Genomic DNA, 13,847 nt, shown 5'->3' on the forward strand with positions numbered 1-13,847 from the left:
GAGACAGATTTCACAATCCCAAATGCCACACAGGTCATCAAATGCAGACAACAATAGCAGCACAGTTAAAAGAAACGAAGAAGCCTTAGGAATGAAATCAGATTAAGCAGGATGAATCTCCTATTACAGAACCATATTCCTGGTGCTTTTCTTATTACTTCACTTATTCAAAAGGAAACAAGAAGTGGCTCAGTGGTGATGCAGGAAAGGGAGGAAGCAGCTCAGGAAAGGTAATGAGTTTTCTTAAAAAGTCCATGAACAGCATGAAAACACAGAGGCATCCTGGGTGTAGAATGATAATGGCCCTTCAATCAATCTACAATTGATTCCACATTTAAACTGTAGATCATCTCAGTAAAAAGCCTTTTGTGAGCCTGAGATGGAGAACTGCAATCTGCATTTCAAAGGCAATGCTCTGGGTGCTCGGCACCGACTCTCTTAGTTCATCTGGGCTTTTAGTGAGGAAGGGGCTGGGCTGATGTAGGAGACACAGGGGTGCCTGACCTATTGCTAGGGCATCTGACCTGCTCAGTGATGAGGTGCCCACACAGCACTAATTAACATCCTGCAGTAAATATTGAGTGGGTAAATGATGCCCTTGCCTTGCAACAGGAACATGTGCCCAGAGTAGCTATAGACTGGTAGAGGCATAAGCTCCCCTCTCCTGAAGTCTCATCCCATGGGCCATGCTCAGACAAGGACTTTCACAGGAAGGACCAGAGAAGACTATGAAGGACACCAGAAAATATTGAGTTTTATTATTTTGGTCCTATTTGATCTCGTGATGGCAAAATGCTGCCTAAGGCACCAGCAGCCCTGGAGTTAACACCCTGAAGAGGCTGTTGTGGAGGAACACGAGTGACAGAAGCTCTTAAGTTCAAGTGCTCCATTTCAGCTCTCACACTCTGGTGCGAGCCCAGGGCATGCTCACCAAAGGAGACGTCACCAAAGTGGAGGACAGGCACATCAAAATGGAAATTTGGTCCCATGACGCAGCCCCTGTGAGGACAGGGAGGCAATGAATGGGTTTGTTAAAGGGATTTGCAAAGGATTCGGGTGTTGTTAGGGCTGGGGTGGATGAAAGCTGCTGTCAGAGCCATCCTTGGTTTCAAATCAACCCAGCACCCTGTGCTCAGCACAGCACCCATGTGGACAGGAGGCAGCCAAAGCAGAGGTCAGCAGGTGATGTCGCTTAGGGCACCCCGGCAGGCAGGATACACCCCAGAGTTGCTGCTGATCCACTGAAGGATCCTAAACACGCACCCAGAGATACCTATGTGCCTCAGATTCCTCATCTGTAATGTGGTGGACACAGAGGTGTTCCTACAAAAGTGGACTCACTGTAACCAGATTTCCCAGCCACAGATTCCCTACTTTGTATTTCTCATCTGGAACTGGTGTTTCCATGGGGGATCTTTTCCAGGAGATCTTGACATACACTGGCAGGTTTTTGAGACAAGAATACAGGGGAGCCTCAACCATCCACTGCAGTATCACTTCTACTCAGAGGACAGATGAAAGGACCAGCTTGTCACCAGTGCACCCATCAGCTGTCACAGCCAAGAGCAATGACTTAAACAACCAAATGTAGGTGTCCTTAATCCAACATACCACCTCAAATTCAGCAGATGGGCTCCAAACTGCAAAAGTCACCAACATCCACTGAAATCAGCACTTGAAGCTGCACAAGACTCACAGATTTATTTCATGGCTGATGCCAATCAATGCCCACTCTGACCCTTAGTTAAAAATCAGGGATCACAGTGAACTGTACCTTCAGTTTTATTCACCAGAATGCCACTGGTTCTGCTCTACACATCTTGACAAGCAAAACCTGCCCTTGCTCAAGGAGAAAGCTGCTTATGCAATAATATCCCATGACCAATTTGGGGGAGGGACAAAGGAGAATAAATTATTTGATTGTGAAATGTTCCCTCTTCATTTAAAAAAAAAAAAGAAAAAAAAGGCAGCACTTTTCTGCAAACAAAAAGTCAGCATAATTGTTTCTTTACTGAGGTCAGACCTACTCACCACTCTTCTCTTGCAAAGTAATAACCTTCTTGCTATTTTTTGTCCATTTTCCTTATCCTATTGGCAAAATCGACTGCAGAGTCCTTTCATTTCTTTACTGCCTTGATCCAGTGCCTCCCCACAGCAGCATCCCAGACACAGCCAGCTCCGAAGCTCCCCAGCATCCAGCAGCAGCTTTCCTGCCTGTCCCATGTTAACCCACCAGCCCATGGCTCAGATGTGCTGGGACAAGCCCTCACTTGAGGATCCTCAGTTGAGGTTCACCTGCAGTTTAGCTGCTTAGCACAGCACTAAAAGTATCATTTACTCCTTCACCTTTTCTCATGTAATGAAAATAATAAATTGATAGAGAGAAACAACAAGCTATCAGCATCAAAAATGCATAGAGAGCATAATCTTTTGGTAAGAAAACAACTCAGTGTATCCTTCCCTGCTACAAACAAGCTTTTGAAAGTGTCTGGCATGATGTAGTGCTTCATTTTCTACCTCTTTCAGTTGCTCTCTTTTTTTTTTTTTTTCCAGACTTGACACCATTGGGATGGCGACAAATAGGTAGAAAATTACTTTCCTTCCTTTCCAGAAATGCTTTTTTTGTTCTAGAGCCAGAGATACACCACAGCTGAAGTGTGAGGGACTGGTCAGCAAGGGAAAACATTGCCAAGCACTTTGACCCAGTGCTGAGCCAGGAGGGTTGATGGTTTTCCTCTGACTCCAAGGAATAGGCAGGAGGGACTTCAGTAAAAACTGTTTGCAATGGACTTGAACTCAAATGCAGCCAGTTTGTTCCAGCTGTTTCCGGACAGCCTGAGCACAAAGGTGATTTGTGTCTGGGACTGGAACAAAAACATCTGAACACACAGCATTTTGACCCAGTATTGCTTTCATGTGCCAAGGAGTTTTTCAGGAAGCCTCCCAGCTGATCTCCAAGGGAGGCTGTTAAAAAGCAGACAGACAGACACCTTTCCGACCCCATCAAAAAGATCCAGATTCCAAGAAACCTCCCAAATTTGACTAGTATCCCAGCTGCCCAAGCTGCCAGGAATTCCACAGGTCCACAAGGCTCACTGCTGTCCCTGAAGCCACCAGGATCCACCCCAACCCTGCTGCTCACTTCATATCTGTGGGTTTCTCTGACAAAAACCTCCCCAAAGTACAGTTCCTCAAAGCTGAAGTGAAGCTGGGTCCCGACACCTTCTCTTATGAGGAGCAGGGGTAGCCTGGTCTCACGGCCAGGGGAGAGATTTCTATTTGAGTATAGTAATTCCTTCTGCTATTCTGCATTTTCCAGGCTTAATGCTAGTTTCTGGTTCTGAGCTGCCTGGGACCAGCTGCTGATGTTCCAGGAGAAGATATGGACCACTCTCTTCCCTCAGGAGATATGCTTTGGATCTGGCTTCTGATTTCTAACCCAGCATTTGGGCTGGGTTTTGATTTGGCCAGGCATTTTTACTCCTAAAAAGGGATGCTGAGTTTAAAATCATCTTTGATTTCCTTCCCATGCACTTAGAGGAGCTTTGAAATCCATTCAGTGAAGGCACAAAGCTCACAAAGAGCTTGGCATTGCTGCCTGGCTTGCAAGTAAATCAGGGTGTAGGTGACACAACAGTGCAGGATTTTGTTGCCACAGTGCTCAGCTTCTCTGCTTTTCAGCGTCTTGTTTACAAATCTCCTCATGCTTTGTGACTGGCTTTGAACACAATTCCCACCTGACCACATCAATAAACAGAGATCCACAGTTTCGGGTGAAGCAGGACATCACAACATAAAGGAGTAATCATCATCTGGGATTTTTGAGCAATTAAGAAAGTTAGTTTTGAGTTTCAGTATTTGCTATGAAGAAATTTCCAACCACTTCTTTGCTGCTGGCTTTGCCAGTTGCCCAGAGCTGATCAATTCTGTAAATCACCCGATCCAGAAGTATCTGCCAAGTAATTTATGGAGGCTCCTTCAGTACAAGTGGAGGCCAGCAAAGCCCCTTTCCAATGGGACAGGAGATCCAGCTGTACAATTCACTGCACTGGGAAAAAGCTGTTGGATATCTGCAGCATGGGGCACACCATATCTGCAAATCCTCATCACAAGGGATTTGGGACTAGCAGACAAATTCTGGGGGAAGGCAGTCACATTTCTTGAAGGGATTAAGAAGCAAAACTAAACAACTTGCCAGTTAAAGATGGCTGTTTTCTTCAATTATTTTTGCATCCAGGGACCATGACTCTGGGACAATTCCCACCCTGACAATCCACTGGATCAGCTCTGATCTGTAAGAAAATGCATCATTTAAATGACTCCTTGAGATCCTCTTCCAAGGAGCCAATGGAAGAGTTAAGCTCCCCCAACAGTCTTTCAGGGTCATTCAAGAACAGGCTCCTTTTTCTCAACACACATCATTTGCTCTGGCTCCTCTAAGTCCCAGACCAGCTCAAGGCTTGCATGCAAGTAGTTTTCCTCTTTCTTGGTCATGAAAAAGCTGTCTTGGCACAATCCCAGGAGATTCCTGCAGCAAAGTGCTGGACAACCCTATCACCAAGCCAAGAGAACACCCCTGAAAAAGGAATCCCTTGGGAACAACTTTTTAAATCCATCCTTTCCACAGCTCCCACAATTGCAGCTGGTAGGCAGCAAGACAGTTTGTTAGCACAAGCTCTGAGTAATTATTGTAGATGGCATTTACTGAGTAAATCTTCCACAATTACTGTGTAAATAAGAAGCTGTTTCATGACATTTGTATCCATCAGTTAGAGCACAAAGGCAAGAACAGAACAGCTGGGCTAGGGATTGCAGCACCCTCCAGAATGGGAACCCAACTGCTGGAGGACATTGGGCCTCACACTTCTTCCTCCTAGATGGGCAAACCCAGAATATTTGCTGAATGGAAAGCTGGCAGCCATCTCCCACTCCTGAAAAACACCTAAGTAGCACCATGCAGAGACAGCAAGGAAGGACAAAGTAACCTGAACCTCCGAGAATTCCCTGCCCCGTGCCAGTACAGCAAAGCCACCACCTCTGAGATGAGGTCACTCAGGTGGGGCAATGACAGCTGCTCCCAGAGAAGGACTTGACAGCACTTCTGGAAGACAGGACAAGCATAAATCTTGTCAGCAGACTGCCTGGATTGTTTTCTTAGGAGGGTGTTCATCTTGTTGAGGACAGCAAGGTCCATGCAACACCACCCGGAGGAACCATGGACTGAGAGCCACAAGGTGACAATTCCTATGCAGGGAGAGAAGAAGCTCCTGGCCAGAGATGGTCCTTCTGCATCCACCCTGGGCTCAGCAGGGCTCAGCCACCTCTGGTCTGGCTGCATCTGGGCAGTGGGAGGAAATCCAGGGTCAGGGAGTGTGTTTCTAACTTGGCTCCTACTGAATCCATGTAAAAAGGACCCATCCTGGAGGTCAGTTGTTTGGAGGGTTTTATTACTCATTCACTAAAGCTGTTCTGCTCGGTAGCTGTCTGGCCTTTGAGGAAATGCTGGCAAAGCTATGGCATGAAAGCTTGTCCCTGCACTGCCTGGATTGTTGTTGGATCAGTGATCCAGGGCCAGGTGTCTCCAGCTTGTATGGGAGATCCCTGGAAGCTGCAGGGACAGCAGTGCCCTGCTGACCACAGAGCCTTCCCAGCAATTAAACAGGAGCCCAGTGATCTGTGAGAGTGTTTGCACCTTGCCTTCACTGGGGTGAGAGAGGCAGGGGAAGGAGCTGTGCCTGAGATGTCACAGTAAACTGCTTGATTATAGACCTGGGCTTCTTGGGACTTAAAGAACACATGGATTTCAGCTGAAAAATTTGGCCTGATCTCTTCCTCCTAAAGCAGGAGACAGCAAAACATTTATCTTCAAACATCACATTTCTTGTTTTCAACCATAGTCCTGTAAGCCTTTATTTAGAGCATCAATGGCAAGCAAGAAGGGAGCAATACTTATCAACAACACTGATAACAGACTTAGGAAGCAGCTGCAAAAAATCTAAGTACCTTACCTTTACTGGCACCAGTAAAATCTGGGCCAGGCTACCAGTGTGGATGTAACTGTCTGCTGCTTCCTGAGGGTCTTCTCTCTCTGCTTCTTTCCTAAAGGGTCCTTGCACTGATGCTCAGTCCCAAGGAGCCTTGTCATGAAATTTTGGAGTATCTTACTAAAGGATCTCACTTATTGTAACTGGATTTAAAAAAACATATAACTTAACATTTCCTCAAATCCCAGCATTACAACTATTTCTTAATGCACTTGTTGACATATAGTTGGTAACTATAATAACACTCAAAAAGGTCTGAAAAATGTAGCTTACAGAAGGAGACAAAAAGAACAGTTATCTTTTCTATCAACAAAGTGAAGCTTTGATTCTGCTTGCTGCTGGGTGTCCTCACTACTCTGTCCAAAAGTCTTGAACTGACTGGAGCCTCCAGCTCTCCTGAAGCATAAATTTTAAATAACTATTATATTGTCCATTGACTTGGCACTTAGAGCTCAAAGGACAGGCCTTGAGGAATTAAAAGGCTGTGATATGGTAAGTCACTGGGGTGCAGCTGCAAGCAATTCTGTAATGCATAGATTGCTTAAAGTTAACAGAACAGAGAGAAGGACAGAGAAAAATCCCAACACTGTTTCAAACACCCACAAACAAGAAGGCAAGGAAAGTCTGAAATAATTAATTCACTTGGATTTTACTCAAAACCTAGAGGAAACACATTTGCTAGACCAGATGTTTCTACCCATCAAGCAACTGGATTAAAATGAAGCCTTACTTTCCAACAACACCCTTGCTTAAGGAACATCAGCTGGCAACCCATACTCAGCATGTGAGATATCAGACCCCTTAGGTCCCATTGGGATGCTGCATGGACTCACCAGCATCCAGAGAGTAATCTTGGATTGACAGGAATAAAAAGCATCTGTGTTGCTCTGAACAGCATCAGCTCTGCTACAACACCTGGAGCTTGGCTAAGACAAGCACAGAGAAGAAACACTTGGATGATCATTTTCCTGGCTTGGCTAATTAGAGTTTAATAATTCACCAGTGCTCACCACCCAGCTGCTCACTGTGTGTTTAACAGCCTGAATTCAGTGCTCTCACCCTGGGCAGAGCCTCCCCGGTGAGGGGGATGCACTAGGCAGCTGCTTGCCTTTGCTTCAAGCTCAACAGCTGGAGGTGAATGCACACCTCACCTCCACAGTGTTCTGCACATCTCTTAAAGGTACTGCCTGGCCTGAGCTGCCCAGTGGCACCACTTGATCCTGCAGCTGCTGTGGCCCCTGCCAGAGAGCTGCAGCCAGCCCTCGTTTGGTTCCTGCATGGTGCCTTGCCAAGGCCTGCCAGCACCATCACCTACACAAACAACTCCTGTTGATATACTGGGGAAGGCCATTAATGAAATGTCAAGAACAGTGATGATGTTTGAGGTTGTCATCTTTGAGAAGGGCGTAAAGCAGGGGAGGAGAGCACATCCTGAGCCTTAAAACCAAAATACACAGCTGCAGTAAAAGGGAGGGGAGTTCAGCAACAAGTGGGAAAGAAATAAATAAGCCCAAGTTTCAGAAATGCCATCCAGATCACTCCTAGGAAAAGCCTCAATTTGCTCTGTAGAGACTCACATGCCAGGCAGCAAACTGGGGAGAAGGTATTTGAATGTGACACGACAGGAGAAGTGATGCTGAGGGTGCAAACGGATGCCAGAATTTGACTGTGGTCCTGCCATCAAGGCTTATGAGGGCTGTGCAACAACAGATTACCAGGGGCAGGCACCTTAGAGTTTGTGCTGGCTATCAGACAGTGTCTACCATAAAATGAGCATCCTGTTTTCTGGCATTGTGTTATTTCTTGCAAGAGTTGGGGATCTTGGTGTAAAATATGATTCTGCTTTTTCAGATTTTACACTACATTATCCTTTAGCTGCTCTGAAGCCGGGTTCAAACAAACAAGAAGGAAGTCTCAGAGCCAAATCACTACTGGGAAACTCAGAAAGCAACCCTCCTTCTTCCAAGGCCAGAAAACAAACTTCTTGGAGCCTAACACAGCACTATCAGTCCTTCAAGTCAACCACCTTACAAAGTGCTGTTTGGCTGTTCATCCTGGTGGATTGCAAGCTGATGGTACTCACTGGTCTGTTTTATGTGCTGCCATCAGATCTATTGGCCCTGTGGGCAGTTCAATTGCCTGGGGCAGTTTGGTTATTACTCAGGCTGACAGAGGCGATACATCTCCTGTTAATGGAAGCAAGTGTAATACAATTCATAAGCAAAAATGAAGCTAAGCAGGAGAGGAAGAAAATTAAAAAGAAGTATTGGCCTGATGAATATGCATCTGCTAACAGTGCTCTGTTCTAGCTGAATAAGTTTAGCTGACTTTGGAATTTGTCAAATGCCAAGGGCAGCACATCTGTGACAGAAATATAACTGACACAAGGTTCTTACCCCACTGCTTTGGAGCACAGGAACAGCAATATATCACAGAAGCAAGGAAAGGGACAGACCTGACTGGGCAGGGGACCTGGGAAGGGGGTGTAGGGCCAGAAGGCAGGGACAAGGGTGGGAGATGACAACAAGCCCATGCTTGATGCTTGTGACAGCTCTGTCTTGCTGTGAGCTGTGTCCACGTAATCTGTCCTGCTCTGGTTACTGTCTACTGAGCTGTGGGTGAACAGGACTAAAACAGCAAATTTACTTGCTCCCCTGCTAAGCCCTGGCACCCAGACAGCTCCACTTGCATGCCTGATTCAACTGCTGCTTAAAGTGATTTACAGCAATTGTTCCAACTGCAACAGTGGATACTGGAGCCCTGCACTCATATCCTTGCTCCCAAGAAAACCAGTTAAAAATGCAAGACTCTTGATCTCCTGAGATCAAATCACCATTCTGCAGGATTCAGTGTATTTGGACAAAAACTTTTGACAATACATCACAGAGAGCTTCCCTGTACTGTCAGGGAAACTGAAAGCCAGGGTGTTTGACTCCAAAGCTGGAGAGTAAGAAGAAATCATCAGTTACACATAGTCTATTATTCTGTACTATTCAACCAAATTCTTTGAAGACATAACATATTCTGGAAAATTTTTGCCATTTCTCCTTTCATTACTGTGGTATGTCAGAGTATAAAGCTAGAAAATGTTGGGAACTTAAAATAGGCTGTTTGAGAGGTTCCTCATATGCCTGCCTCCCCACAGGAGAAAAGAACTACTAGTCCAAAGGATAGGCCTCCTTACCCACCCTTACAGAATACAGCTTACATGTGTAGGTAAGCTTGGGACACATCAGCAGCCAGTGCTCTGGGCTGACCTGTTCTCTGTAGGATGGCCATTGAGCCAGAGCACAGAAAACTGCAGTGGATGCTAACCAGGACAGAAGTAAAGCTATGCAGAGCTATGGACATTACAGTGCAGCACTTCTGGCACCATGTCAGCCTCTGCCAGGCTGCCATGGGCAGGTAGCCTGAAATACAGTGGATGGATTATGAGACAGCACAAAATCTCCAGCTGTTGTCCCTTGGCTTTACTACAGCATTCAGGGATACAATACAGGAGGGGTGAGCTCACAGTGACTCGCAGCTACAGAAGTGATCTCTGTGCAACCAGAAATGTATGTGGATCCTGTTTCCCCTCACTCAGCCCCTAGATGATGAGAATCTGCTGGATCTCCACCAGCCCAGATAAGAAAAAGCTGATCTTGAAAAGCTGGATACCAACAATGTTTGGCCAAATCACTGCCTCAGTTTGGCAGAGGGGGAAAGCCATTCACAGAAAGTAAATCACTGCTTGGAGCAGACAGAAAAACAATTCAGAGCTGGTAACAGAAGCACTGAAATGGCACCCAAAGAGCAGCCTGTTAGTTCAGGGCACTCAGGAGAAAGGCAGTGCCAAAGCTAACATCTGCCTCTTTCCATAAATAACTGAAGCCACCGCAAGCTGTGGGATGGACAGATGTCCCACTGGACATGGTGTCTTCTGCCAAACATTGAAGTGCTCAGCAGTAACCTCTCCTTTGGAATGGGGACCAGATTTGATTTGGGGAACAAACAATACTGTTACCTCCTGAGCCAACCTCAAGTCCATAACCCAGCCACCTTGAAGACCACCTCCATGAGCTCAGAGTTAACACATGACACTGGAGAGTCATGACCAGGCAATGACAGGACAGTGATGACTCGTCAAGGTCAGGGCAATGGTAACAAATCCTTGTCCTCCCTTTCCTCTGGTTTCTATTTCCAAGGAGTCAGCTCCCATGTGTCTGCAGTGTGATTTACAGCTAAGCTGTGGTGGGGAGTATGCAGCAAAAACCAAGGACTTTCTCCTTTGGTAGCCACCTGGGCTTCTTGAACAGCTGCTTCTGCTGACCCATCGTGTATTTGCAAAAATAAAACACAATTTGAGATGCGCTCGGCAAGCCAGAGTTGCATAACAGCTTGTTTCCCACAGGCTTGGATGGATGCTCAAAATGTTCATGGTCACATGGTGATTCCAAAAATCCCTGCCTCCTCTTTTTGTTAGGATTTTCGTCACTGACTTAACCCTATACAGACTACAGTGACCTGCTGCAGCTTCTAGAGACAGCAACACCTGAAAATACTGGCAGCCAGTGGTCTGCACAGCAAAGCTTCTGCAAAAGCCCTGCAAAGTCACCCTGCCCAGGAAGCCTTTCCAAGACTACTATCCCTCCACCAGCTTTCTAATTTCTGGAAACAATTGCTTCCTCCAGCTACCTGTCAAAAGACTTTGATTTTCTATAGGGTGCTCACAGACATAGTGGTGATGGATGGGAGGAAGAGAGCAGCCACTGCTGGCCAGAAGGTCAGAGACAGAAAGGTCCCAGCTTTGGGGGCCTCTCCAGCAGATGGACTGGCAGCGCAAGGGAAGTGTCTGTCCAAGGGAAAAGTTACAAAACCTTCACCACAGAGAAGATTGTTGGCAGTGGAATTTTAGATTCTGTATTTGATAAAAGAGGAGAAAATACTATCATTTGAGGTAAAGACACCCATATGCTAGAGCAGGGGAGAGACAGACAGGACCAAAACTCCAAATGTGAAACCAACTGTTCCACAAATAACGGCACTAAAGGAAGTCAAAAGATCAGTAATGCTGAACAAAACAGAAGGTAGTAACCCACTTGTTTTCAGTCCTAGAGCAAACCATGTAACATTAAAACAGCCACTTGGTAAAGGTTTTCACTCAAGATTTGGGACTAAGCTACGATTTTTGTCTGTCCATCATTAGATGGAGTGCAAGGACTCTACTGTGGGGAGCCAGACTTTTGGAATTCACCTTAGAGCACTTCAGGAGCACAGGGCAGGTTAAGCTAGTTGTGGAGATATGGCCCCACTCTAGTGAAAAGCAGGAGCCTGGGAAACACTACAAAATCAGCTCAGCACACCAGAGGATGCTCTTAATGCTCAGCTCACCAGCTCCCACTTTCTGCAATATTCCTAGTGCTCTGACACAAACATTTGGCCACATCATGCTGCTATCAGCTACAGTGGTGTGAAACTAACACTATTCTGACACTGGTGGCTCTTAGCCTTACATGGGCTATAGGAGTAACCAAGAAGAGAATATAATCCCTGTGAGAAATGAACCTCACTTTTAAAAATTTCAAAGGCTTATTAGACCTTCACAAAACACAACAGAAGACTGAATAAGGAAAAACAACAGTGCTGGAATTCTTGTGACTGGCTGCCATGTGCTCGCTCACCAAACGGCTGCTCTGCCTTTTATACTGTGGGGTTACATCAGCCAGCCCTGGCCCCTCCCAAAGTCTGGCAGTCAACTCTTCTTCGCTGTTATTTTTTGGAAACTGCTTTCTTGTAACTTAATTGGAGGTCAGGTGTTGTCATGCCGTGCCTCCTAGTAACAAAATTTCCCTCTTACACACCTTCTCTCCACGTGCCCCCCACAACTAAAACCATCCAGTGGCAACAGTGCGGGGGGGTGAAGGGGACTATGGATAAACAGAGAAGGTCTAAACAAACCACAATAACATAACTATACATCAATAAAACTTCTCTTAACATATACACAATAATCATTCCATAATTGCAAGAGCCAATCATCACATGACTTACCTATAACAATCCCATTCCTTGGGAAAAAAAGGTGTTTAACCTTTTACCAAAAGAAAGCAGAGGTTATGTCTATTTTAGAGTTTACTCAAAGATGAAAAGGGATTTTGCACTGCATAGACAGTAGGCATTCTTCATCTCACCCTATGCAAATACTCAGAATTTGGGCTCTGGTCGATGGAAGGACTTGAGGGTTTGCTTGTATAAACAGAAAAGCAGAATATTTTCCATCCCTGTGTGCAATAGAAAAGTCCATTTAAACCTGCCATCCTTGTGTCCAAGCTCACAAATGACGCTGGAAAGGAGACTCAGACATGGTTCAGTCCAAGTTACAGGAAGGAATTGGCATTTCCATGATTAACCTTAGGAAGAATTTGGCCTCCTTTCCACAGAAAACCAGTATATGCCTCAGGTCAATATGTGAACCGACAGTGCTGCAACACCCTCTGTTAGTCCCTAAACACCATATGTAAGATGTGTCCTTACCTGCAATAACTGATCCCTCTAGACACTGCAAGGACACACACGGAATGCCCTCGATGTTGAGCCCTTGCAGCAGAGCTCAGCTCAACTTTTTTTCCTGTCCCTGCCAGGAGCCCACAGGGCAGAAGTGCTTTCTGCAGCCAGCTCTCTTGCCTCACCAGAATCCCAATGACTTGGCACACAAAGCCAGCTGAGGCAGGGATTTGTCAAGCAACCTCATTCAGGAATGAGGAGGAAGAGGAGCAGGAAGGGAGCTTCTCAGCCATCACTCACTTTTGGCTCAAGGCAGAAAATGTAATTGTAGAACAGCATGGGGTCTCCTTGCACCTCTGCCCTCTCACTGGTGCAGGTGAGAAGAGCAGAGTGTTCTTGGCAAGTAGTGGCCACTCTGCACTCCTTCAGAAAATCAAACAACTTATCCTTTTCCTGCTGACACAGGCTGGGATACTGCCTGCAGCCACAGAAGAGACAAACCCAGCTGGTTGTTTAATAAGCCACATATTTGCAGAGAGAAATGGAAGTGCAGGAACAGCAAAGCACTCGGGGAGGAGCAGCACTAGCTCCTCAGCAAGGGGCTGACCCCACCCCACGGGGTCTCCAATGGATCAGAGGATCCCTTGTTGTTCACTGGCACAACAAGTAGGTTCTACTCCACACTTAGAAGCTCAGGAGAGGTTTCGAAAGCCAGCAGCCCTCAAGAGAACCTCCTGGCTCAAAGCCACTGCCACAACTGAGGAAGAATCCACCAGCCACCTCAGCTGGCTTTTCCTGGCACTGAGCTGCTCATGGGAGGTAGATAAGAAAGGAGCACCTACTGCAGGACTTCCCCAGGAAGGCAAGAAGCAGCTGAGTTTCAGCTGCAGGTTACCACCATCACTTTTCGTTCCTTCCTTTTTGGACCTGCAGGGATAAGCAAACTCTATCTGCCTGCACTGACTTCCACCAGCTCTCCCTTGCTTGGTAGCTGCAGCAGAAACCACTTTACTGTTTAAAGATCACAACCAAGACAAGAGAAGGAAGCACTGCTGCAGAGCAGTTCCTTCTGAGCTGACAGGTCACTATTCCCCCTTCATGGTCCAGTTCCCTGGCCAAGAAGAACCAGCAGGTGACAACTGGAAGGATGAGTGGTAGCACCATATGGAGTGAATTGAGGGCGTGCAGTATAAGCAGGGCAGTGATCATCACCCAGCCCAATTCAAATACAATTAGATAGGAAATACAGTCATGGACATTACCAGCTGCACACAGACAGAGCCTCAGGCTAACGCTGTCACCAGCACCAAAAATACT

General features: G+C 46.2%; 1 protein-coding gene across 1 annotated transcript in view; it reads right to left on the bottom strand.

Annotated features, from left to right (window-relative positions):
- VAC14 (VAC14 component of PIKFYVE complex) overlaps positions 1–12,638 on the bottom strand; it is a 93,868-nt gene extending 81,230 nt beyond the window's left edge. The window contains exon 1 of the mRNA XM_077786350.1: positions 12,561–12,638. The gene's annotated coding sequence lies outside the window, so the exon portion shown is untranslated. The remainder of the gene's footprint in view (positions 1–12,560) is intronic.
- Positions 12,639–13,847: the final 1,209 nt, after the last annotated feature.

Source organism: Lonchura striata, chromosome 13 (assembly GCF_046129695.1).
Source record: "Lonchura striata isolate bLonStr1 chromosome 13, bLonStr1.mat, whole genome shotgun sequence".
In the NCBI taxonomy this organism is placed as follows: domain Eukaryota; kingdom Metazoa; phylum Chordata; class Aves; order Passeriformes; family Estrildidae; genus Lonchura; species Lonchura striata.